This window comes from Arvicanthis niloticus, chromosome 1 (genome assembly GCF_011762505.2).
Source record: "Arvicanthis niloticus isolate mArvNil1 chromosome 1, mArvNil1.pat.X, whole genome shotgun sequence".
NCBI classification, from domain to species: domain Eukaryota; kingdom Metazoa; phylum Chordata; class Mammalia; order Rodentia; family Muridae; genus Arvicanthis; species Arvicanthis niloticus.
In genome coordinates, this window is record NC_047658.1 from 15331045 (window position 1) to 15357054 (window position 26010).

Below are 26010 nucleotides of genomic sequence, written 5' to 3' on the forward strand. Positions count from 1 at the left end.
TGGATATAATGATAAGTCTTTAAAAGTTGGTTTAATACTATATCCATTTAGTAGAATAACAATAACAGGCTCTTCCCTCAGGCCTATGACCTATCTAGCCATAGATTCTTGGCCTGATAGTGGTACCAGGTACAGGTTTCATCTTGTAGAGAAAGACTTAAATTCAATCAGAAAGTCTTGTTTGCTGGTATGGTATTCGTGCCACTATTGCATCAGTGGGCATGTCTTGCCAGGCAGGTCATTATAATAGTTTGCTGGGCTCACAGCTTTGTAAAGTTAATGATTACCTTTTTTCTCTGGTAGATTGCATAGCACCTTCCAACACTATAAAAGTTACCCCACAGGGATGAAACTTCTGGGTGAGTACCAGCTTTATTTCTTCATGTTCTGACTCAGGTATGTAGTATCTTCATTCTTATTACTCTCTTCTTTTCCCCTTCTGTTGGACCCTTTTCTTGTCCTAATCTGACTTTTACTTCCATATTATACAGTTATAATATGTAATCCAGGATTCACATATGAGAGAAAACATCAAATTTAGGCTGATCTCATAATTTGGACAATGTGACTAGAATTTCTATAAACAATTACATACTGGTATCTCTACTGTATGTTGACTTAAATACCTTTGGGTACCCACACTGGTGACTAGAATAATTTATATTCCCACCAGCAGGGTATGATGTTCCACCCCATCCTTACCAACATTTTTGGCAGTTTGTTTTTTTAAGGACATGAATAGATGAAATTTTTTCTGTTCTTATTTTATGAGTAAAGAAACAAACATTCAGACATTACCAGACACATTACCAATCAATAAGCTGAACAAGTCCTCACACTGGAATTCTTCAGGGTGCCTTGTATTTCATTCTAACATTGAGAAATGCTTACATCGTTGTTGCTTCTATAACATCAGGTATATCTTACAAAAAATGTGTTGGGGTGAAATTTGTGAGAGTAATTATGTTCTAACTTAATAAGTGAAAGATCAAATTGAAAGGTGTGTGCACCTAAAAAGATAACCTGAGTTCTATCCACGTCATCTGAGAGCTGGGTGATGGCATCCCACAAATGGATCAGTAAACATAGAAACATGAGTGCATATACCAATGACATACCTATGCTCATTAGTAGGAGACATATGTTAAACTTTGCCTTTCTGAAGCCATGAATGTGTCCAAGAAAAAAGAGCTATTTAGGGTAGGTTTGCTCAGCTAGATCTTACAGTGCATCTTCTTAAATAAAGAACCCAGTCTTACCCTTTCTCAGGAACATGAAGTCTTAGAAAGGGATGGCAATGCACAGCACACGTTATTAACCCTTCTCTGTCCCCCACCATGAGCCAGAAGACACCTAAAAGCTTACCTGGCCTCAGATTCCACCCAACATAGAGCTGTGAGAAAACAACAACAACAACAACAAAACCATCTGAATAAAGAACTACAATGGTCCAGGTGCTGTGACTTTAAAATCTGTTGGTTTCATATTCTTAATAACTACATAAATGGGATTGAATTTTTTTTAATTGACCCATTTAGCAATGGATAAAATCCACACTCAGAAAAGTTACCTTACCAAAGCCACATAAGGAGGGCCAGAGTTTGAATACAGTCCTTCAACGCAATAGGTCAGCAATATCTATGGGTTCATATTACATTTTTCTTATTCTTCATCATAAATAAAGAAGATCATGAGGGAGCACTTACTTTTGTTTACTTATTTATTTTTGCAAAATTTGTCCCGATTCTTGCAGCCACTTATTTTTGGCAAAATCCTTTCTGGGTTTCTCCTGTTTCCTACATAAGACATGTAATGAGAGAGGAATAAGGCACCTTGGAAAGCCTCAGGTCCCACTGACTGGATTTATGCAATGACCTGGGAAACTGGAAACAGTTCTGGAGTAAGTAGTAGGCAAGGCCAAGACAGCATGAATGGACTTCACCCAGAACCACTCTCTTTCATTTCCCTATGTGCTGAGTGGCCATGTCTTTTTGAAAGGCCCAAGGACCAGTCTTTAGGAGAAAATAGTAACTGGATCAAAGACTGGCTTAAATGAGTTCAGAGTATTCATGCTGGTCATCAACCTCAGGGTAAAAGAGAGTGCGAGGATACTCAACACATGTGCTGTTTCTGGGTGGAGTTCCCGCCAACATGTTCCTGGAAAAACCTTTATTTCAGAGTTAGAAATGTGCAAGAGTACACACTGAAGGGTTGGGTTTCATGATACCTTTAATTTTGGGTGAAAGAAAGTGTTTAGTTGTAGACGACACTTGGGAGTGAAGTGAAGAAGAAAAAATAAGCTTGACTTTGGTTTAGTTTAGAATCTGGGAACGACGATAACTCATAATTAGGACCACTAATTTTTTAGCACTTCCTTCTATGTGCCAAGCCTTTTAAACAACGCATCTTAATCTTCCTGACAGCAGTAAGTAGATCTTACCCAGATTGAGACTCCAGCTCATCCTTAATGAAAAAAAGCTGAGTGTGCTCCTCAGACTACACTGTACAGCTCCTCACATATACCCAGGATTGGTGTGTCCTAGTCAATATCCTATTACTGTGAAAAGACACCGTGACCAGAGCAGCTTGTATAAATGAAAGCATTTAATTGGGGCTTGCTCACAGTTTCAAAAGTGTAATCCATTCTTGGCATGCTGGGAAGCATGGCGGCACACAGGCAAACATGGCCCTAGAGAAGTAGCTGAGAGTTCTGCATCCGAATCAGCAGGCAGCAGCAAGAAGAGAAAGCCACTGGGCTTGACTTGGAATTCTAAAATACCAAATCCCACCCCAGTGACACACTTACTCCAAAAGGTCAGGCCCGCCCCAACAAAGCCTACTCCAACAAAGGCACACAGACTAATCCTTTTAAATAGTGCCATTCCGTAAGCATTCAAATATATGAGCCTTGGGGGGGGGGGGGGGCGGGGGATAGAGGTGGGTGGGGTGGGGGTGGGGATGGGGGAGGGGGGGATTCCGGATTCTTATTCATTACAACAACTGGCTGTACCTGAAAACAGCCTTTGCTTTTAATAGCTCTGTCTGTAGGCAATTGGGAAGCGCTGTTTTTTAAGGACTATTTGGGTGCATCTGTGCTTGAAACTGGACCTTGATCCCCAGTGCTGAGAAGTTGGAAGGCAGCTCTGTAATGATGAAATTTATCCAGTAGAAGACAAGTCTCTAACATGTGGTGTATATCATTTATAGAAAAATCTCTAGATGACATGTTCCTTTCTGATAGCACAAAGGGACTATTAGCTGCAAATTACAGGAGAAACATGTAAGGTCAGCCTGGAAACTCTGGCCTTGAATCACTACTCTACTTACCAAGCCATGTAATTAAAATAAGAGAAAACTCAGGCCATTTGCTTTTATATAGTAGATTTCCAAGGCGCATTTGTTAGACATTGTTTAAATCCTCTCTAACTCTTCATGGGAGAAAGGGGGCCATTAAAAGTTTGTATCTAACCTCAGGTAATGCTGTAGATTCATTAAATAAACACAGTTTGAAAGCATGAAGGAAGATGGTGAAGGGCAGTTTCAAATTCATGAAAAGCAATAAACATGACTGTCCAAGAGATAAGTACCAGAGAGTAAGAGACAGCTCCATGGAGGAAAATAACTTTGGTTGATTCAAGTGATGTTAGATATAGCTGCTAGGCTGACAAGGATTAGGCTCGCTGTGTGTGTGTGTGTGTGTGTGTATGTGTGTGTGTGTGTGTGTGTAAATAATGTAATTATAGATACATACAACATTCATAATAAACATCTCTAATTATTAGAAAAAGGAGAGGTGGGCCCTCATTTTGTCCTCCAAATGTCCAAACTGTCTCTACTCCTGATGCAGAATGTTGCAATACAAATGAAGCCCAGGTTGCAGGTCTTAAGGCCTTTCTGAGAAGAAAAAAACTCAAACACAGTCACACATGTTTGTGATAAAGGATATAAAAGAGAAGTCCCTATAACTGGAGGATTTTGATACTATAAAAGGAGAGTCTTTATTGCTGCCTATTAATAGAATCCCAGGATCCTACTCTTTGTCCTGGAACTTGGCAGTGTCCCTTGACTGGGACCCAGGGATACTTTTCTACCTCTTGATTCTGTTTAGCCACATGATTTGCTTAAACCATTAGGATAATGATGGATGCAATCCAAAAAGAGTTTCAACCACACGTGTATAAATGGCTCTTCCTCCTTGGCTCTCTGTCAACTGCTTTGAAGAAGTAATATGGGTAATCTGCTTGTTCCTGAAGACTGTGAAACAAATGGCAGAGACATCTCCAAAGAATTCAGCAGACCATTCTGTAGAATATTTTGTTCTAAAAATATCTCTTGACTTTGAAGAGACTAAGCCTTTGCTGTACTTTGCAAGCAAGTTAATAATACACATTGAGATCATTTAAAACTAAATTTAATTTGATGTCCTACTTTTGATTCAACCTGTTTAAGTTTATCCACCTTTAAAAAACAATGTAGCCAATCATAATTTGCCTTGGGTTTCACATTTAGTAAGCTTTACAACCTAAGGTAGATGTATAGCTTCAATCTTGAACTATGTATATGCATACACCATTGACCCAGAAGAATGTATGTGTGCATGTGTGTGTTGTAGAAGTCATATGCTGAAAATACCCAACAGTTGAAAAAAGAAAAACCTTACACAACTACAATTCCATGAATGTTGAAAGCCACATGTGGATGTAAGTTGATAACATCTGTGTGTGGTTTTGTTGAGTGCTATTCTGGGTCGGTAAAGTAAATTATTTTCTTGTAAAACTCTGTTAAGGATTTTTGTAGAAAAGGAACTTTCATTCCATTCTCATACTTTATTGTTTGTGCTGTTCAATAAATATGGACAAAACGTTTTGTTAACAGCAGGCAACACATACAAACAACAGGATAGAGACAGATCTCTCTCTTTCTCTCTGTCTGTGTCTCTGTGTCTCTGTGTCTGTGTCTGTCTCTCTCTCTCTCTCTCTCTCTCTCTCTCTCTCTCTCTCTCACACACACACACACACACACACACACACACACACATCAAAAGACAACAGGCAGGCTATGGAGTACAAATTACAGATAAATGGGAGACAGAAGGAAAGAAGTACAGAGTTCAATCTGGGCTTGCTTTTGGTCTAAACTATTCAATGATTTCATTCCTTAGCAACATCCACACATCCTTGCATCTGCATCAGTAGTTCTTAACCTTCCTAATGTTGTGACCCTTTAATACAATTCATCATGTGTGGTGACTCTCAACTGTAAAATTATTTCATTGGTACTTCATAACTAAAATTTTGCTCCTGGTATGATTTATAACATAGATATCTAATATGCAGGATATCTGATAAGTGACTCCAAAGACTGAGAATCACTGATCTATATAATGAATGAATGTGACTTTAAGCAACAGAATTTAGCAATGGCTTGTCTCACATAGATTTTTTTTGTGGCATTAGCTACTTGATATGTATATGACAGCAGGAGGATATTGATATTATAGCAGTAAGATTATAAGTGGCAGCTTATTTTGACTTCAAATCAAACCTTATTTCACAACCTTCTCTGAAGAAAGGGTATCCCCTAGGAGTATAAAGTTTTATCTGTCCCTTCTACCTGATCAATTGTAGGTTCTGTATATTTTCTCTTGGTAAGTTTATTTAGAGTCATTCATAAAAGAACCACACTATCATAAGCTTCAATGTTTTGGTTATTTTGCTTGTTTTATCTTTTTTTTTTTTTTTTTTAAATAAGAATCTTACTTTGTAGCATGGCTGGCCTTGAACTCACAGTGATTCTCCTGCCTCAGGCTCCTAAGTGCTGTGATTATGGACATGAGTCACCATTCCCAGTTTGTTATGATTATTTCCCTTTCTCTTTATTTATATTATATAATATATATTTATTCATATTATTTATATTTATCTTATAAAACAAATCAAAGTAGTAAGTTTTATGTAAACAAATTCTGATAAAAAACACAATGAGTAAAATGATCTGATACTCCCTTAGAGAAAACAGAACAATAAGCAAACAGAAATAATGTTAAAATGCAACATATTGCCACGTGACTTTCTCAAAGTTCTTTACTGTTAGTTATGCCTCCCCACATTTCTCCTTCTACCTTCTCCTCCCATCTGCCACCCCACTCACTCTTTCTGGCTCCATTAATCCCCACTATTCCTTCACCCCATCTAAATTCCACTTCCCCTTCACTGAGAGTCATAAATTTTTTAAAGTGTGTGTGTGTGTGTACATGCACATGAGTCCAATGTGTGTGGAAGTCAGAAGATAACACTGGGTCCCCTGGAGTTGTAACCATATAGTTAGTTTTAAGCCACCCAAGTTACATGCCGAAAGCTGGATTTGAGTTTTTTATAAGAACAACAATTTCCTTAACCAAAGAAACCCCTCACCAGACCCTATGATTTTTATTATAGGGATCTCTTACCCACTTAAATGTGGCCCTAATCATTTAATTTTAGATTGTAAATCTATGACTGATTTGCTTCTTTAGAGCAAGGCTGTGGAGATTAGATCTAAGGAAAGATTCCTGATATTAATATGCTCTTCCTGTTATTTTTAACTATATATAACAACCACTATGCATTAGCCCACCTTTTTGAGAAGATTTCTGCAGAACAACAAAGGTGTACAGGTGTACTGTCTTGTAGTGATGCTATATAGACATATAGATGATTTCTTAATTCTTAATGATGATTCTATAAGAATTCCTAAAATTATATTAGTATATTAAGATCTTTTATACTAGGACTGCTATTAAGTCCTTTCTGTTGTCATAACTACAATAAGAACTGTGCCAGTCTTCAAGTATCATGAGTTAATTGCTTCAGAGATAGAAAGCAGGCATTTACAACTTAGAGCACATTTCAAGAGGTTGTAAAAAATTAACCAAAGGTCATTAAAAGGGAACTAAGGATTTACTATATGCACAAGGACAGAAGATAAAATATTGACTGTGTTTATCTATACAAAACTTTAATTATAACTTAGTTATGGTCTTTAACTCTCCATGAACCTGTAGAGCTAATGACAGATAATGAATGCTTAGCTAGATAATACTCTTAATGGATGTTTATGTAAACATTTTCTGTTGTATACTTCTTATTAGATGTGTGACTTGAATTTATGTTTGAACTTCTAGTGAACTTTTGTAAAGTAAAAAGGGGATACTTGGATAAACCGCATGATCTATTCTCCTAGAAAAGGTACAGAAGACTAGAAAAGATTACACTGCATGGCATTGGGGGTAAAGGCATCATTATTGTTACATCTGAGCAGAAAAGAGCAAGATTCAGAGAGGAAGAGAGCAAAGAGAACTTTTTAGAGAGAACCTTCTTATAGAGCTTTTTCAAAAAAATATAAATATTACATGTTTATTTTGGTGATCAAAATGAATCTACAAGTCTCCCTCACTCCTCCAAGGAACTGCCAGCACCTGCAGATCTACCTATGCTTTGGGTCAAGTTGAGGAAACTTCTTGACATTCCTTTCTTCACACCAAATTTGCAGATGCCGCAGACCCTTCACCTTTTTTTAATTGGATATTTTATTTATTTACATTTCAGATGCCATCCTTCTTTCCCCATTTCCTTTCCCTAGAATCCTCTATTCCATCCCCCTTCCTCCTTTTTGCTTTTATACCATTTTAATTACATGCATATATTATGGTCAGTTCTAGGTTGAGGGTCTGGCAATACAATAAGGTGCAAGTAGTCAAGGAACAAGCAAAAGAATAAACACAAATAGTCAAAGAACAAGCAAGGCATTAAACCCAATTCCTGAACACTCCCGTGATTACAGTTTCTAAGGGCTTATCAGGATGACCAAAATACTTTTTAGAGAACAAGAGAAGAACTTTTAGAGAGAACTTTGAAATTAAGGCTTAAATTACTTTTCAAGGTGTTCCCTTTTTCTTCCTGTGACTTCAACTAGCAGGCTGGGAGTTAGAGCTTGCAGTTCCTGCAGAGCTAGAACAAAGGCTACTTTACTTAATCCCTGCTGTTTTACTATGAGGTGCCAAATGCCAGAGATTGGCCTCAGAGGAACTCAGACAGGCAGGTCAGATACCTCAGCAAAGTGACTCAGAACTTACAGGCAATCGTTTTAGTACTAAACAGCAATCCAAAGTATCTCTCAAAACCAAGTCTTGCCCCTGCCAACAATGAGAAGACTGCATTGTTCAGCCATTGAATGGGGTGCTCTGTAGGTGATAGTTAAGTTCATTTGATCTAGGCTTAAGGTCTGCTGCACCTTGTTGATTTTCTGCTGGGAAGATCTGTATGTTTCTGGACATAGGATTTTAGAGCTCCGAACCAGCATTGTACCAATGTCTATATTTCCCTTTGGTCTGATAACATTTGCTTTATATGTGAGTCTTGTTATATTTGTTTCACCCATACATAAAAATGTTATTATTACTACCAAATTAACCCTTTGTCATTACACAATGATCCTCCTTGTCTTATCTCACTGCCCTTGACTTACTTTATTTCCTCTTATGGGACTGTGTCTGCTGATTATCTCCTTCTGGTTTCATTTATGTGAACTATCTTACTCAGACTCTCAACTTTGATTCTGTGTGTACCCTCAGACATGTGGTCAGTTTGTATAGATGTCATATAGTAAGATTCTTGCCTTACATCACCTCACCAACTCCATGTCATTTAGTTAGAGAATTTGAAACCATGTAAACGGATGCATTTAGTCAGTTTGTACATCACACTTCATTATATTATATTTTCAGTCTTGTAATTTATTTCTTTTTCTTGCTCTTTTTATTGTCTTTTTTAATGGCTATAGTAGTGGTTTTTTTAATGGTATATTTTCGTTTCTCGTGTTAGTCTGATTGTTTATTTAAGTTTTTGTTTCTTTAGATACCACAAAACTTATAAATACACCTTTTGATTATAACACACAATTTAAAAATAATAGCAACTAAGTAATTATAAAGACAAGAGAAACAAAAAGAAGATATAATGAAAGCATGCATTTGTATAGCATTCTTCCCACACTGAGTGTTCTACTATCTTATTTTATGTCTTTCCAGACTGCCTATCTGCTCTCATTTTAATCAATTGTTATTACTTCATAATTTTGCTTATATACTGCAGGCATTTGTAGTTTACATACTACATTTAAAATAAATATTAGACCACTGAACATTGTTCTACATTTTCTGTGGAGTTTTATACCTACACATGTGTTTTTAGTACTCAAATGCCTTTTTCTTTCCTTTGGAAGAATTAAATGTGATGGAGATAGTATCTGTTGGCCCCTGTTTGGGAATTTCCTTATCACTGCTCTAAAAGATTGCTTCAGTGTCTGCTATATTCTGGGATGCCATTTTTCTCCTCAGTCCTATGAAATATCTTATGATTTTTCCAGGGTTATAAGGGTTTTGTTTGTTTGTTTTTGTTTTTCAGACAGGGGCCTTAATAATGAATCAACAGAAGAAACTATGTCAATCAGGTAACAGAAAACACTTGATACACTTGACTACGGAAAGTTTTGTTTGTTTTGTTTTAAATAAGCAATGAAAGAACTTGTCACAACCTAGCTGGGGATGATGAGGGTAGATGGAGTCAGTCTGAATGCTGTGGAGGCAGAGAAATTGAGGAATATAACTCTACCCATCTCTTCTTAAGCGAAAGGCTGGATTTCCTGGGGCAATATGAGGGAAATCAGCCCCTAATGAACTGTCTCAAATGTGCTGCTGAAATACTCTGTCATTGCCATCTGGGGTTCTCATGAATAATCAGGAAATGGAAGACATTTCTAAGGGAGCTGGGAATGAGGGAAGCTGTGCTTGGGAGGCGGGGGTGATCTTCAGTTCACCAAACAGACATAACTGTGTTCACAGGAGAGTTAAAAAAGAAATTAATTCAGCAAAGACCTAGAGACTGGTATGGGACTTTAGTGGTATTTCTGAGTGCAGTGATGGGACATGATCTTTATGAAGCAGGAGCCGCTTTGATGGATACTGGAGCCAAGATGACTATCATTCATGGCAACCTCCCAAAGCACCAGGGGCAATGAGCAGTGGTTGGTGGATATGGAGATAAAACAGTGCATGCAAAACCCATCAACTTTGTTTTATACAAGCACAATAATTCTCCTAGGTAAACTGTATAAGTTTCTCTACTGAAAACAAAAGTATGCTAGGGGGTGGAGATTGTTCATCTAATATGATGATCCCACTATTGACGGGTACAACTGATGAGGGAAAACAGCGGAAGTGACTATAAGTGCAGTTCAGACCTAGAGTCTACCAGGCTCTTAGTAGGGTGATATAGTCTTTCCTTCTGGTATAGTCTTTCCTTCTTGGCCATGAATTAACTCAAGCATCTTGATCTATCCTCACCAAGACCATGGGAGTAGGGGATTCACGAAGGCTTTAAGAAGGTGCCCCAGGATGAGGAAACTATACAGCTGATATAAGAGCCAGAATGTTTGCATACTCTAATAGATCCTTAATTAATGTCTTTTTTTTTTCAAAATTCTCTTAGTTCCTGTATCTCATGATCAGTTTATATCTATTTGAAATGCTCAACAATGTGTCTTTACAATAAATACCCAAGCTGGCTAACAAGCTAGTGGAAAATCAACCCTGCCCCAGACCTGTCACCAAACCAGGGACTTGGAATCCCCACCATCATGACTTCGGGTTAACAACCAATCAATACTTCTAAAATTAACTGTACTTTTCTACTATGCATACTCCACTAGCTCACTGTGTATGCTTCAAACACCCCATAAAAATCTGCTGCTTCACCCAGCCTAGTGCTGTCTGTTTTCAGTCATAGACAACTGCCATTATGTTCTTCCCTCCAATCAATTTCTCATGTGAACTTTGCTGTATGATGTGACATGTGGTATTTCTTGGCTCCTGACTGCCAAGATGGCCTTGTACCAGAAAAACTCTTATATTGGTTCTGTGATGTGGGTAGGCTCTCCCATTGCTTGTGCTCCCTCTTGGAGCCTAAGCTGCACTAGGACCCTACCCCTCATCTCCAGTCCACTGACAACAGACTCACCTTCTGGTTCACTGAATGCTTGACATTCCATCTACCAGTGCTAATTTGGTAAGTTTCCCTTTTAGCTGAAGTAAATGCTACTATGAGTCTGAGGAAGTGACCTATTTAGTGTCCTGACCCCCTCTGGTACTCTTGGAGGCAGCGTTACCTACAGCCAGGGTTTTTATGGATATGGCTGGCCGTCTTCTTCCCCACCTCCCCGCTACAATCTTGCATTTTTCTTAAACCCTACTGGGATAGTTCAACCTTCCCTCTCTGCTCCCTTTTCTACCTCCTCCTTGGTTAGCCCTGGACACTGTTGAGTGGTGTGATAATTTACTAAATGGCTTGGTCTCATTCAGTCCTCCCTGACTCCTGGGGATGCCCTCTTCAGGCTTCTGCTGACTTTCTCCATTCCATTCTCATCCATGTCATTGGTACCCTCTCATGCCCTCTTGAGAGGATTCTTCAAAACCCTCCAGTCTCTCCACTCAAGCTGAAGGACCCCAGGATTATATCCACTTTGGCAACTAAATTTGGCCTCAGTATACCTTAGATAATCAATCCAAATGATCACCTAATGACACCCTAGATATCAATATTATTTGAGACTCTTGTCTCAATTGGTGAAATGTGAAGAGATTGTTTACATTCCTGCTTTCTCTTATCTCCATCAAAAGACTGTTCTTTGTTTTTCCTTTTCCTCCATCTAGCTACTCCTAAGTATGAAGCCCAAATCACTTTCAATCCAGCAAATGAGCCTCTCCTACTAGCTTCAAACTCTCTGTATCTCTATGGCCCTCATGGGCAGCTTGAATTAATTCCCCCTGCTACTACTTTCAGCCCACTGGCAGCTCTGAGTCCTCCCACTACTCACTCCTGCTCACCGTGGGACCGTCTCTAGCTCTGCCTACCCAACCTAACCAGGCCTAATGTGATCATGGTTCTCCCCTTGTAGGAGGTTTCTGGGATGGTCTGCTTGGTCAGCCTACCTGTCCCCTCTTCAGTAAGCAAACTCCCTCAAATAGAAAATATATTACCTCATCTTACAACTCACCTTTCATGACATTTACATGATTCTCATCAACAACCTTATTCCTGAGGAGTGCAGGTGAGTGTGGTAGCTGGCTAGAGTACATGCAGTCAAAGATTACCAAACTAATGCTGCCCACCCAGTATGGACTGGGGGTATCCCTGACAAAGATTCCTAATGGAACTATAATACTTGGTGTCAAGGGTGACATTCTAGCTTGGCATCAATTTACAACTTGCCTCCTGCCTGTTCTCTGTAAGACTGCCTTTAAAATGTTAAATTATAAAAAAAATCCAAGAACTCATCCAGATAAATATTAAAACCTATCTCAATACCCATATTGGCTTACAAAGGCCTTCTTACAATATACCAATCTGGATCCTGAAATCCTAGATGGAAAGCAACTCCTGTGACATACATTGATATTTGGGTCAAACTTAAATGCCTAGAGAAGGGACCTCACAGGCAGAGGACTTAGTGGTGCCCTTCAAGGTGAAGGATGAAAAAGCCTAAAAACAAAAAGGCTTCATTTGGCTAAGGCCTTTAAAATGACCATAGTAACTCTCAGGTTTCCTCACCTCCCAAAGCCTGATAACCTTCTAGGCCCCTGCTTCATATGCACTAAGGAGGGTCACTGGGCCTCCTCCGCTTGTTCCAGCCCTTGCAAACTACCTCAGCCATATCTAAGATGCCACCAAAAAGAACACTGGACTGTTTCCTGTCTCCATGTCCCTTACAGCATGGGAGAAATCAGGCCCAGATCATCCTGTAGCCAACTTTGGCCTGACCATTGCCATCTCTAACAAGAAGCCCCTGGGAATCATCATAGTATCAGAGCCAACCATCTCCTTCCTTCTGGACATCTCTTTCCTTCTCTTCCATAGGGTAACTACTTGGTCCTAATAGAGTTTGGGGAACTTACCTCCCCTTCTCATTTTCCCCACTGTTGATAAGAGCACAACCTTACCAACCTCACTAAACCTTACCACTTAGTTGTGTCCTTTGGGACATCTTTTTCTTACCCACTCCTTCTGAGTGATACCAACCTATCCTGCCCCCTTGCTGGGGAGGGATTTCCTAACCAATGTGGGAAGATCCTTTTTTTTCTTCACTTCCCCATCTTGTTGACCCCAGGCTTTCTGCCCATTCCCTTCTTCTTCTCAAAATCACACGACCTGACCTATCTTTTCTGTTTCTAGCCTCTCATGTGCATCTATGAGTATGAGACACTCAAAACCCCACTCTAAGCTTCTTGTCATCTAACTATACTTTCTTTCACTTCCATACAGGGTGGGGAGTGGGGAAGAAAGGTCACTTACCCACCTGGTTCTCATTGTTTAGAAGGTTTTGTGGATATGAATGAGTCTGTATTACTGGTGGGAAACATGAAGGCTGAGATAGAAATGGGTCAGGTTGAGGTGAATGAATGAATTATTGTTAGGAGCCGCGGCGAGCGGTGATAACATTCACCATTACAAGATGGCGCGGGCATCCGGTGCTCCCACAAGTAAACAACTAAACTGCGCAGGTGCAAGAGGCAAAAGTGCGCCAAGCCACTGCCCATCCCGGGGCGTGATATGGGGTGATGAGTGAACAGCCAATCAGAAGTGAACACGCCACTCTAGGGTGCATATAAGCAGTGCCTTTTCCGGGCTTGGTGTCTTCCGCTTCAGCTGATACAAGAATAAAGCCTCGTTGTAGTAACTACCCGAACACTGCCTCACGTGTCTCTTTCGCAGGTGAAGGGGACTCGAAAAGGGGTGCGGAACAAATTATGGTGGCAATGCATGTTTTGTGTTTGACTTGTCTCCTTGAGTGTGTGAGCTCTCAGTATCCTGTGTCTATTGGTCTTATTTCTGCTTTCTCTGCCACTTCTAGCCATCAGATACCACTACTGATGACCCTTGCATTGGCCATTTTGATGGCCAGGACTTGGAATTTATTTCTGAATCTCTGGTCACTGGGTTCAGTTTGTCAGGGATTCAAATGTCTTTTGAGTATGAATAATGTTAAAATTGTTTTCTGGTGTTCTACTTTATTGGGAAGTTGGCTCTGGGGTTGGGTTATAGTCCCCCCCCCTCCTCTAGACCCCAAACATATTTGTTTAAATAGTTCCTTCAAAATGTTCCTTCAAAATTTTCGCCCCACTCAGGCAGGCTACCTGACTGTGACAGAAAAGGAGAGCAAAACAAGACAAAAAGATTTAAAGGAATTTTCTTTGAAATGACCTGTGTCTCTAGTAAATGCTTAGATGGAAAACCGTGAGACCCTAAGTATGTTCTAGTGTCTAAGAAAGTGTTACAACTGTCTGAGAATGTGGAACCTTAAGTAAGTTCTGAGGGTCCAAGAAAGCATCTGAAGATGTGAAAGCTAGTGTTGTAACATATGTAAATGTAATTTGTAATGATATATGGAAGTAATCTAAGGTAATGAAATATGTTTCAGATTTCTTTCCCTCTCTACTTTGAAGGTTCAGAGTTTTAATATTGTTCAATGGAGTCCTGGTAAGCTGATAAGGCACTGATTACTGTTATCAGTCACAAGCCCAAGATTTTAAATTTCCTTTGGTTGCCTTCTAGTAATAGAGTTAAAACGTGCTTCTTATAGTGCTAAAAACATCTCTGTCAAATCTATATATCCAGCTCTCTAGACAGAGAAAAAAAATCTTCCTACTTTTAAATCCAAAAGTTCTGCTATGACTTGAAGGCATGACACGTATTAGCTGTTTTTTTTTTTAAATAATATATATTTCAATAGAGATTACGGGTGGTAATGCTAACATATGTAAATTTTATCACTGCTTGTAAACAAAAATTAGTGTAAACTTCAGGTAGTCAAGGGAGTCATAAGACTTGGATCCATCTCTCACAGGTCAAACAGACTTCAGATATGTACAGCCTATTCACCTGCCTATTCCTGAGAGTGTAATCTCTCTTTCCCCTGGTTTTGGGATTCCTCCCTTCCCCAAAATACCAAGACTATGGGCCTAAAACTTCCAAATGCATACTTTTCTTTTAAGTTTCTAAACTTTAATGTTTGCTCATAGTCTATATCTGTTTCAGCAGATTTCCATTTGCTGACAGGCACCATCCAGGTGGTAGACTACAAACAGCTCCAAATGGCTGAGAGCCCTGGACTTACTGAAAGCTGGTATAAAGCTGTTGTGATTTGGTCTTTTGGAGTGTATTGTAATGCTAAATACTGCTCCCAATGCCCGTTTCACTCAGAGATGAGAGAGTATGTACCCACACCAAGTAATGCTATGTAACCTTGCTTCTTAATTAAAAACTATTTGTTGAATAAAGATGCTGACAGCCTATAGCTGGACAGAAGAAATGTAGGTGGACTTTGAGTTCCCAGGCTGGGGATTAGAGGAGAGACCAACAGGAGGATAGAGGAGAAGATGCCACCAGGTCAGAATCTTGAAAACATGGCCACGAAGGCTAACCAACTGAGTTAAGAGCAGCCCAGATGGAACATGGCAAGTTATAACTCGGGATTATTGATGGGAAAGTAGATTTGAATAGCTTAGCAGATAGATACCTGCCCAGATCTAGTACATTAAAGGCTTATAATATAAAAGTTGTGTATCTTTTACCTGGGAACTGAATGATCAAATATTTATTACAACATAAACCAGTCCAGCCTGTATTTTTCCTGTCTCTTTAGCTGCGTCAGCAAACTAGTTGCTTCTTATGAATGCTCCATTTCCTGACCTCCACGCCTGACCTTTGACTAGCATTGCAGCTGTCAGCAGCTCTGGTAACAGTGTCCTAATTTCAGCAGGAAGTAGTTACAGAAAAGAAGAACATGTATCTCCTGATCCTCTACAAAAGGCTGGCATGTTAGTTCAAAAGGAAACTCCCTGGGCTAGAGGACTAAATGGTACCTGTAGTGCTCATTGACCTACCAAGAAGGGTTCTTGTACATGCTCCAAGGACCCTATAGACTCTCTCTTCTGCCTAGCCTACTGATGTCACTGGCAGAGGCAGCTGCCATTTTGTTTTCCTCCATAAATCTCTTGCATGAGGTTTGCTGCATGGAGTGACTTTGTGGTATTCCTTGGCCTCTGACTGCCAAGATGCCCTTGTGCTTACCTTCAAAGACCCACTATTTGTCATGAAATGGTAGCCTTTGAAATCTTGGTTTGATATCCTGCCCACTCACAATAAAGGTTTAGTTATACAGATGAAATAATGCTAATCACATCTGCAAAATACTCGAGAGTATTATTGTCTAATACTGTCAATTACTGTCTATTACTGTCAGCCACATCCTTCAATAAAAAGTAACTTATGGAAGAGATTCATAGACACTGGTGAAGCATCTGAAAACAAGTGACTGTTGCTGTGTTACAATGACCCAATACTTACTTATAGATGGGGGATATCTAATCACTGTCTCCAAAGCTCACTGTGAACCATCATATGAGCCATCTCCAAACACCATAGAAGAGGGATCAAAAGAATGGAGGAAGGTTGCCGGGCCGTGGTGGTGCATGCCTTTAATCCCAGCACTTGGGAGGCAGAGGCAGATGGATTTCTGAGTTCAAGGGCAGCCTGGTCTGCAGAGTGAGTTCCAGGACAGCCAGGGCTACACAGAGAAACCCTGTCTTGAAACACGGAGGGGAAAAAAAAAGAATGGAGGAAATAGTGTAGTGTTGTGTAGCAGTGTCTTCTAAGTTGAGACACTCTAAGGTGAAAGTCATGAGCCCCAGGAAGTAAACAACCCACATATCCCATGAGTTTCTGAAACTGGGATACACCTGGCTCCTCCCCTAGACTGCAGAAGCAGAAAACAATCACAAGGGAGATAATAGAAAGCAAAGCTGCCTAGAGGATGCTCTCAGATTAGCTAAGCTTCCTGTGGAGGAGACTCTGGTATGTCAAGCTGCCCGCACACTGCACAGAGAGTTGCAGGATTTGAGCTTTAATGAGTCTTCAACAATGTCGCAGTAGAGATTTTTGTTGAAGTGGCTGCCTTTGAGTCATTCCTGCTTCTGTGAGTAACCCCAGTAAAGTCACTGGTTTGCCAAGTTGAACTTTGGTCTAGTTGATAATAATTGATATGTTCACCTATCATGGGATCCCAATCTGGGGTCCTGTTTGTGTCACACCCCCAGAAATGGCTCACACAAGTGAAATGTGGGTAATTTCTTCCTTTGTTACTAAAAGAAGCTGATCTGGTTTCTGGGTTTCTTTCTTTGGCTTGTATAAAGGTTAGTAGTATGCATATAGGTGTTAAGCACTGTACATAAAGGTAGGAATGACCACTGACCACTGTGAGGTAGTATTCAGCTGCTGCCTTGCTCCATCATGTATTTAAAACTGGACTGATATGTAATAACTGTGTTTATGGAACAGTGTGCAAACTCAGTACATATCGACAATCTCATTGTCAAGTTGGTATCATTGATTTATCTATCTATCATCTGAAAAATGTATTGCATGTTGGTGGTGTGACAGTTTTAGTTGCCAACTTGATATAATTCAGAATTAACCAGGATAAGAAAATTACCTAGATTGGGTTGTCCTAAGGGCATGTGTGTTTGCAAAGGTTCACACATTGTAGATGACACCATTCCCTAGACTTGTAACCTGAATCGCACAAGTAGAGGAACTAGTCTGAGCATTGAGCTTACACATCTGTATTCTCTCTGCTGTGTCTAGACTGTGGATGTGATAGGACTAGCTGTCTTAAAACTCCTGCAGCCATGATTTCCCCCACAGTGATGGGCTTTAACCTGGAATTGAGAACTAAAATAAACCCTTTCTCTTCTAAGTTGCTTTTTGCCAGGGTTTTTTATTGCAGCAACAGAAGTGAACCTAAGACAACCTTCAACCTCCCCTATATGAGATATTTTGAAATATATAATTAGTTGCTATTAACCACCTTGCTGCAGTATGTTAAAATGATCTCCTTCCTCTAATTACACCCTTGAACACACAATGAATCTTCTTCCACTCACTCCTTTCCCCAGATTTTGGTGGATTTTGTTCTAATACCTTCTTTATGACGTCTACCTCTTATGCTTCCATGTGAGAAGAAATTCTGCACCTAACTGATTTTAATTAACATCGTTTCTCCCAGGATCACACATGCTGCCTCACGTTACAAAATGATATTTTTTTTTCATACAACTGAAGAGTATCCTGCTGTAAGTATATGTGCCAACTTTGCTTTATTCATCATTTAATGCAATTCACACTTTAATATCGAGGGCACTATTGATTAGAACAGTCAAGGATACAGATGTGCATCTGAGGTGCGAGAGGGTCCAGAATCACAAAAGTCTGACTGAAGTTATTTGCTATTTGAAGACCAGGTGCATAGAAGCATCTGGAAACACTGCACACACTCCATGTGGAGTGCAGAGTAGCTGAGAATTTCAGGGATGATATTTTGGAGGCCATACCAGGGTCACAGCAAAAGCAAAGTAGCTTGGAAAATTATTGTAGCCATCCCCTGTGGAAAATGATTTACATATAGTTGTTTTTTCATTTTCAAGAGTTTACTAAGCACATTTCAAGCAAAATTTTAAAAAGCAAATACCAAATAGTAGATAGACATTGAATGCTTACAACAGCCCAAAGAAATGACTGAAACAGCCCATTGGGGGGAACAGTCAAAAGGAATATTATATCAGGAATTTGCAACATCTAATAGAGATGACTGAGGAAGCCCTACTGAGAGTTACATTGGAGTTTCTGACAGAGATTTCCAAGTAAAGCAGGTCATTCTCTGTGGATAAGCTCTTGGCTTCTTCTTGCCACCACAGGTTTGTTCATACCATAGGTAAGCAACAGTATCCTCTGTTCGAAATAGTTTAATTTCTAGCTTGTTGCAGAAGTGCAATGTTTTCAATACCCTTAGCTGTTTGTTCTTCCTTGCTACAGAGGCAGGGAGCCAGCCTGGCCCAGGACAGGGAGTTTTTGGCATATACTTGAAATAAACATGCTTGAGTCTGAGACAATGTAGCTTGCTCTGTACTCAGAGTTAGCTCCCAGTAAGCACAAACAGCACATGGCAATTCACCAAGGTTATTCATATTACAGGAGTGATAAAGATTGACCCATTGGGGACATGAGTCAGAGAGCTTGAGAGGGAGAATAGACAGGACGGTCTGGTTGATAGAAGAGGAGTCAAAGGGAGAATGACTGGGACCTGTGTGACGGGACGGATGATCAGTTTGTTGGAAGACACGAAAAGGATTTCAAGCATATAAAATTTGAGGAGAAGAATAATACATTTGCACCTTTAGATGTTGCATTCCATCTTCCCTGATCAGTGGTCACCTTGTCACTCATAATGATCAGGAACATAGTATAGTCAGCAAAGAAAGGTATTGGTGATAAAATCCCATCTATCTTGTCTTACAGCTAAGACACAGAAATCCCCCGCATCACTAATACCAGTTAAAAGATTTCTTCCCTGATAATGCATGAATTTCTTAGGAAAATATCCATATCAGCTTTATCTCATGCATGAGGTGGAAGCAGCTGGGTATCTCTGTGTGTGTGTGTGTGTGTGTGTGTGTGTGTGTGTGTGTGTGTACCAAAGCTGTCACTGAAATTACAAAGGCTTCTGGGCTATGGAATAATGTATGACAGGACTGTGAACCTCCGGGCGTTGAAGATAAACACGCTTGAGTCTAAGACTCACTGCTCCCTATTTGCCTGGTCATATTAGGCATGACATACCTGGTAATTAGAGTCTACAGTATGCATATTAATGAACACATGTTACTTCTAAAATGTACGATTTGTGCCCCAGTTGTTGAACAATTAATTGTGCAGGTGCTCCTTCCAGATGCCCTAAATTCAAATCATGTTAGTATTTTGTTTATATTGAGTCTCATTCTTATGTACAAATTAATTTTGAGAATCATTTTCTCTTATTGTTGGAATAAAAGTCTTCATGTTCAGCATATCTCGCTGTGTAGATGTCAGTTCATTCCCTTCTTGTCAGAAGCAGGAGAGTAAGTGAGTCAGTTTCAGATAAAAACTGGGTTGGTCCGTGGGTTACACCTCTGATTGAACAATTCCAAACTTATAAAGCCTATGATTAACATTATTTTTTAAAAAATGTATAAATGCAAAAAGGAAAAGGGGGCATGGGATAGGGGTTTCCTAATGGGGGTGGGGGAAAATGGGGAAAGGGGATGCCATCTGAAGTGTAAATAAAATATCTAATAAAATAAAATTAAAAAAAAAAAAACTGGATCAACAGAGTACCAGGAAGTGGCTTTATTTCATCACCAACAATGATGCTGCAGGTGTGTGGCTCAGCCCTCCTGAGCCATTGAACACTTGCTAGGTACAAAGAGGGATGGTAGGCAGAAGAGAAACCTGTAACTGATCCAGCTGCATGGGGGATCCTCGGCTCTCCACATCTGTTGGTTCTAGCAAGGTTCTGAGTGGTCAAGGTAGGCTGGGAAAGGCAGAACTCCCCTTAGAGGGGATCAGGAGGTGTGGTGCCAATGTCTTATGTGTTCATAAAACTTTTCTTTAGCATTTGTCTATTTCATTGTGGCATAAGTTGTTTACTTTGCCTTCCAGAGTCTTATCTTCACCTGGCTTGTCATTTCCTCCTCCTTTGCTCTTCTGCTCTTCACATATGTTGGATGGCATACTAACCCACCCCTGCCAGGAGATTTTTTTTCTCCCAGTTCTTTCCCTTTATGATATATGTTGCACATTCCATGACACCATAGAATACTCAGTCATATCTCCTTGGCTCTCCTTGCTCTCATCTTCTCAGGCCTGTTTTGCTATATATACTCTGTCCTGAATTCCCTTTGTGTGCGTGTGCGTGTGCGTGTGCGTGTGTGTGTGTGTGTGTGTGTGTGTGTGTGTGTTGTATGTGATAGCTATGTCTTTTGCTTAACTGTACTGAGAAAATCAATATGGTATAAAAAAACAGGTCTTGCCAGGCATGGTTTTGCACACCTTTAATCCCAGCACTCAGGAGGCAGAAACAGCTGGGTCTCTAAGAGGTAGAGACCTGCTTGGTCTACATAGCAAGTTTCAGATGGGCCAGTGTTACACAGTGAGACTCTGTCTCAAAACTAAAATCCAGTTCATGAGCATTCAGACAGCTGAGTTCTGACATATATTAGCTGAATCTGAGAAAGGAGGTACAATAATGGTCTTACCTCGAGTTCATTGAGAGTGTTAGTAGTAGTTCCTTGAGGGTCATTATGTAAATGTTTTTATTTATCACAACGACTGTCACATAGCTACTTCCTGACTGGATATTGTTTCAGCTGACATCATTTTATTTATTCTGAATCTGGATGTTGTAACATGTTGAAAAGTAGCTGCATCATTGAAAAACCCCTCCCAACATGGCTAATGCCATGCAAGCTGTAATCCTGGAACTTTCTGCAATAGCTTGCAGGCAGACCAACAGTCCAAGAAGTTTTCCTTTCTGCACTTTGACCAATAAAAAATTTCCTGATCTAGTAGCTGTTTGCTCCCTTTTATACTGCCTGTGGGCAGGGGTAGGCATGTGCATCTTGTATTTTCCACCTTTCTGTCCTACCAGACATGTGACCTCTTGGTGACCTCCTGAGGCATAAACGGGGCCCTCCCTTCTGAAAGGAGAGCTTGAATTCAGAGGAAGTTTTCATTAAACAGCTGGGATGAAATCAATAACTGTTTCTCTGTTAGCTTCTGTTTCCATGATCTGTCCATTGACACCCTCATAGAGGCAGAGGGGAGGGAGAGGACGGTGTGGGATGAGTGGTTTTTGGAGGGATAACTGGAAAGGGTGATATCGTTTGAGTTGTAAATGAATGGAATGATGAATAATTTTTTTTTTAAAAAAAAAATCTTGCATTTGAGAGATAGTCAAGAACTGGTCGAATATGAAGCCTCTTTTTTTTTTTTTTTTTTTTTTTTTTTTTTTTTTTTTTTTTTGGCAGATACCTGGCAGATTAAATTGACTAAATGCAATGTTAATTACTAGCTCAGTGAAACTCTACCTCACATAATTTGTGCTATAATTGAGTGTATTTTTGTCACAAATTCACATGTTGGAGGTTTGTTTCCTAGTGTGGTGATGTGAATAGTAAAGGACACTTCAAGACACAAGGCCAAATATTAATGAGACATTGAGAGATTTGCTGTCACAAAAGACTGAAGTACTTTCCATGCACCCTGAGCTCTCTCAAAAGGGAGTTGTTCTCAAAAAAAAAAAAAACAAAAACAAAAACAAAAAAAAAACAAAAACAAAAACAACAACAAAAAAAAACATGGTCTGAGTGGAGCAGAGACTGAAGGGAAGAGGCTGTCCCACCTAGGGATCCATCCCATCTGCAAACACCAAACCCAGACACTATTGCTGATGACAAGAAATGCTTCCTGACAGGAGCTTTGTATAGCTGTCCCCTGAGAGGATCTGCCAGAGCCTGACCAGTACACAGGTGGATGCTCAAAGCCAACCATCAGACTGAGCAAGGTAACCTCGTGGGAAGAGTTAGGGGAAGGACTGAAGGAGCTGAAGGAGATTGCAACTCCATAGGAAGAACAACAATATCAACTAACCGGATCCCACAGAGCTCTCAGGGACTAAACCACCAACCAAAGAATACACATGGAGAGACCCCATGGCTCCAGCCACAGATGTAGCAGAGAATTGCCTCATCTGACATCAGTGGTAGGAGAGGCCTTTGGTTCTGAGGAGGCTCAAAGCCCCAGCATCGGGGGATGCTAGGGCTGTGAGGTACAAGTGGGTGGGTGGGTAGGGGGAGCATCCTCATAGAGGCAGGGAGAAGAGTCAAGGGATGGAGGCTTGCAGAGGGGAAACTGGGAAGGGGGACAATATTTGAAATGGGAACAAGTAAAATAACCAATTTTAAATCAATAGCTGTAAGAAATAGTCTCTGATTTCTTTATAAGCAAAATTGGAAAGTGTTCTCAAATTCATTATCTGTGGATCCCTGCACACCTTGAGATCATTCCCATTTTACAGGAGAAGAAACTGACTTCTGAAGTCCCCACTGTGTTGTTAGCATCCTATCAAGGACGGATCTGTGCTGGTGGCATGGCATCCTCTGGCCATCCTGAGGCTCGCTAATGATCAGTAGATATTTAAGAGTTCTACCCCATGGGTACAACAACAGAACACTCAGACTGAGAGACTTGCTCAAGGTTTTGGTAACCATAAAACCATGCAGAATTGGGGCCTTAACAATATAAATAAGATATTTTACATAACTTTTTTTGCTTGTTTTTCAACTTTTATTTATTTTATTCACTTTACATTCTGACCACAGCTCCCTTCTCTCATCTCTTCTCAACCCCACCTTTATAAATAACTCCCCTCATTGTCCCCCTTTCTCCTCAGAGAAAGGGAGCCCTCTTGGGTATCACCCCACTCTGAGGCATCTAGTTCTAGCAGGTCTGGGCACATCCTCTCCCACTGAGGCCCAACCAGGCAGTCCAAATAGGGGGAAAGGGAATCCAATGAGATAGATCAGACACACCCAGCTTTCCCAGGACAGGGACTAAGAACTGTTCATCACTGTCATTTATGATCAAGCACTATTGAATGCTATTAGAGCTGTTGATTCAGTGTTGATATTTTATTAACACCTTTTAAAAAACATTCTTTTTAATCACAGAACCAATTTTTAAATTGAAGGAACAAAAAAAGAGGTAGGGCAACTGATAAATTAATTAGAAAGGATGTTTTAGTTTGCTTTCTATTTCTGTGGTAAAACACCCTGACTAATAAATAGCAACTTGGAGAAGGAAAGGTTTATGTGGCATCCACGTCCCAGGTCACAGTTGATTACTGATGGGTCTTAGGGCAGGAACTTAAGGCAGGAAGTGAAGGAGAGACCATGGGGCAATGGTGCTTACTGGTTTGTTCTTTGTGGCTTTCTCAGTCAGATTTCCTATACAAGCCAAGACTGGCAGTCCAAGGCTGACACCACCCATATCAATCATTAATAAAGAGAATGACCTACAGACTTGCTTGCTTACAGGCCAGGCTGATGGAGGCAATGCTTCAGTTGACGTCCTTTCATTCTGTGTGACTCTAGATTTTGTCATGTTGACAAAAAACAAAACAAAACAAAAACCTAACCATCAAAAAAAAATATTTAGAAGGTTCAAAAAATGAAAAATGGGAGCAAGACACCACGAAAAGCTGTGTGGGAACATTCTAAACTGCACACAGAAATAGAACATTATGGAGTCTCATAATCAAAACAGATTATGTGTAATCGAAACGTTAAACTCAAAAGAGTGACCAAATTTTTCAACTAAATTTTATAATTCTCTTGTGTGAAGCCATAGTTCCATACACATAGTATAGCAGGCAAAAACATTTCAATGATACCATGCCACATTCCACAAAGCTCTCACTCTATGGTGCCACATCTGACAACCTACCCCACTTCTAAACTTTATACCCAACAATAGGTTGGCTGACAAGCAATTTAAACCTAACAGTAAACAGTTTTCATTTGTTTGCTTGTTTTGTTTTAAGAATTTAGTTTTATTTTCAATTGTGGTGTGTGCGGGTGTTTGTGTACATGTGTGTGTAGTTACTTACCAAGCCCCTTAGATCTTGAGCCATCTAACCTGGGTGCTGGAAATCAAGCTCAGATCCTCTGCAAGAGTCAGAAATGCTTTTCACCACTGAGCCATCCCTTCAGCCCCGTAAGCATACATTTTATGCTCCTGGAAAATGATTAGAAGTGTCCAGAGTCCAACTGATAGGCCCCGTGTTAGAAAGCAAGTCTTCCTCTTGCCTGCTCATGTGTCTCACATACTTTGTAGTCACTCTGAAAACATCCAGCCAGCTGCAAAGAACCACTGTAACCTGGCTGAGTTCACACTCAAGTCAGATTATTCTGTGTGGACCAGACTAGTATGGAAAATGGGGCTCCAAGGTAGAGACAGCCCTGGGTGACTAATGGATGAGTCTGCAGCTGTCACCATCTAAGCCAGAGGAGAACTTACCACCCTGAGCAGAAAGTTTGTGACTAGAGCAGATTGCAGCCTCTCATTTACATGCAGAGCTGTGTGTGCTGGGTTTTCATCCATTTGCTCGTGACATCTGTCCTACACCCTTTTTCCGTGTATGCTAACAGGCCACTTCACATACTTCTTGGGTTTGCCAGATCTATTTCAAGAAAGTCTGTCTACCGTTGCAACATTAAAACCTCTCTAAAGACTTTCTGCCAACTGGCATTGAATTCGTGATCTTTGTGGCAGTTTGAGCTGGTAACTTGGGGAAGCTGGCAGCCGCAGAGGCAGGGGCAGAAACAGTGCAGACAGCAGTAGCAATGGCAAAGGCAGCTGAAGAAACATGGTAGAATAGCCATGGATAAGAGTTGTAGTATATGAGATTCGGAGGGTTAGTGGCAAAACTAACAAGGTAAATAGGAGGTGAGAAACAGCAGGGAACTCAGTGAAGTCAGAAATTATAGGGAGTCAAGGTCAGGAGGCTGGAGTTTTCTAGTCAGTAGACAAGTTCCAGAGCAGTAGTGAGTGCTACAGGCACGGGTCTGGATACCCAAAGTTTGAGAACTTTAACACTAGCCCCACCATACTGTTGTGCGTGATGACTGATGCTAGGAGCTGAGGTCTTCGGTATCATCAGTTAAGTAGTAGCAGTGCTGGTCATCACTGGGTATGGTCAATGTTAGCTGCTGCTGGTGTTTCAGAACTCTGAATATCAAACAGTTGGTAGCCAATGCTTAGAGCCATATCTGAGCTGAACAGCTAGAACTGTAAGACTCTCGTTTTAAGAGACATGATCTCTTGTCCTGAGGGTTTACTTGTCTTGTAATCTCTTGTCTAAGTAGTGGCTTGTCCTCAGAATTTACTTACATTAAAAAGTCCTGGACTGTCAACAGGGCAGAGGCCACCTTTTGTCTAGCCATGTATTTCTATCTGGACAAAGCAGAAGGACCATCTTTATCAACCA

At 40.3% G+C, this 26010-nt stretch overlaps 1 long non-coding RNA gene across 4 annotated transcripts in view; it reads left to right on the top strand.

Moving 5' to 3' along the window:
* The first annotated feature begins 347 nt into the window (after positions 1-347).
* The window catches only part of LOC143442008 (uncharacterized), a 121996-nt gene continuing 96333 nt past the window's right edge, over positions 348-26010 (top strand). For all 4 annotated transcript variants that reach the window (XR_013109865.1, XR_013109864.1, XR_013109866.1 and 1 more), the window contains exons 1-2: positions 348-396; positions 9444-9489. This is a non-coding gene — a long non-coding RNA (uncharacterized LOC143442008). The remainder of the gene's footprint in view (positions 397-9443; positions 9490-26010) is intronic.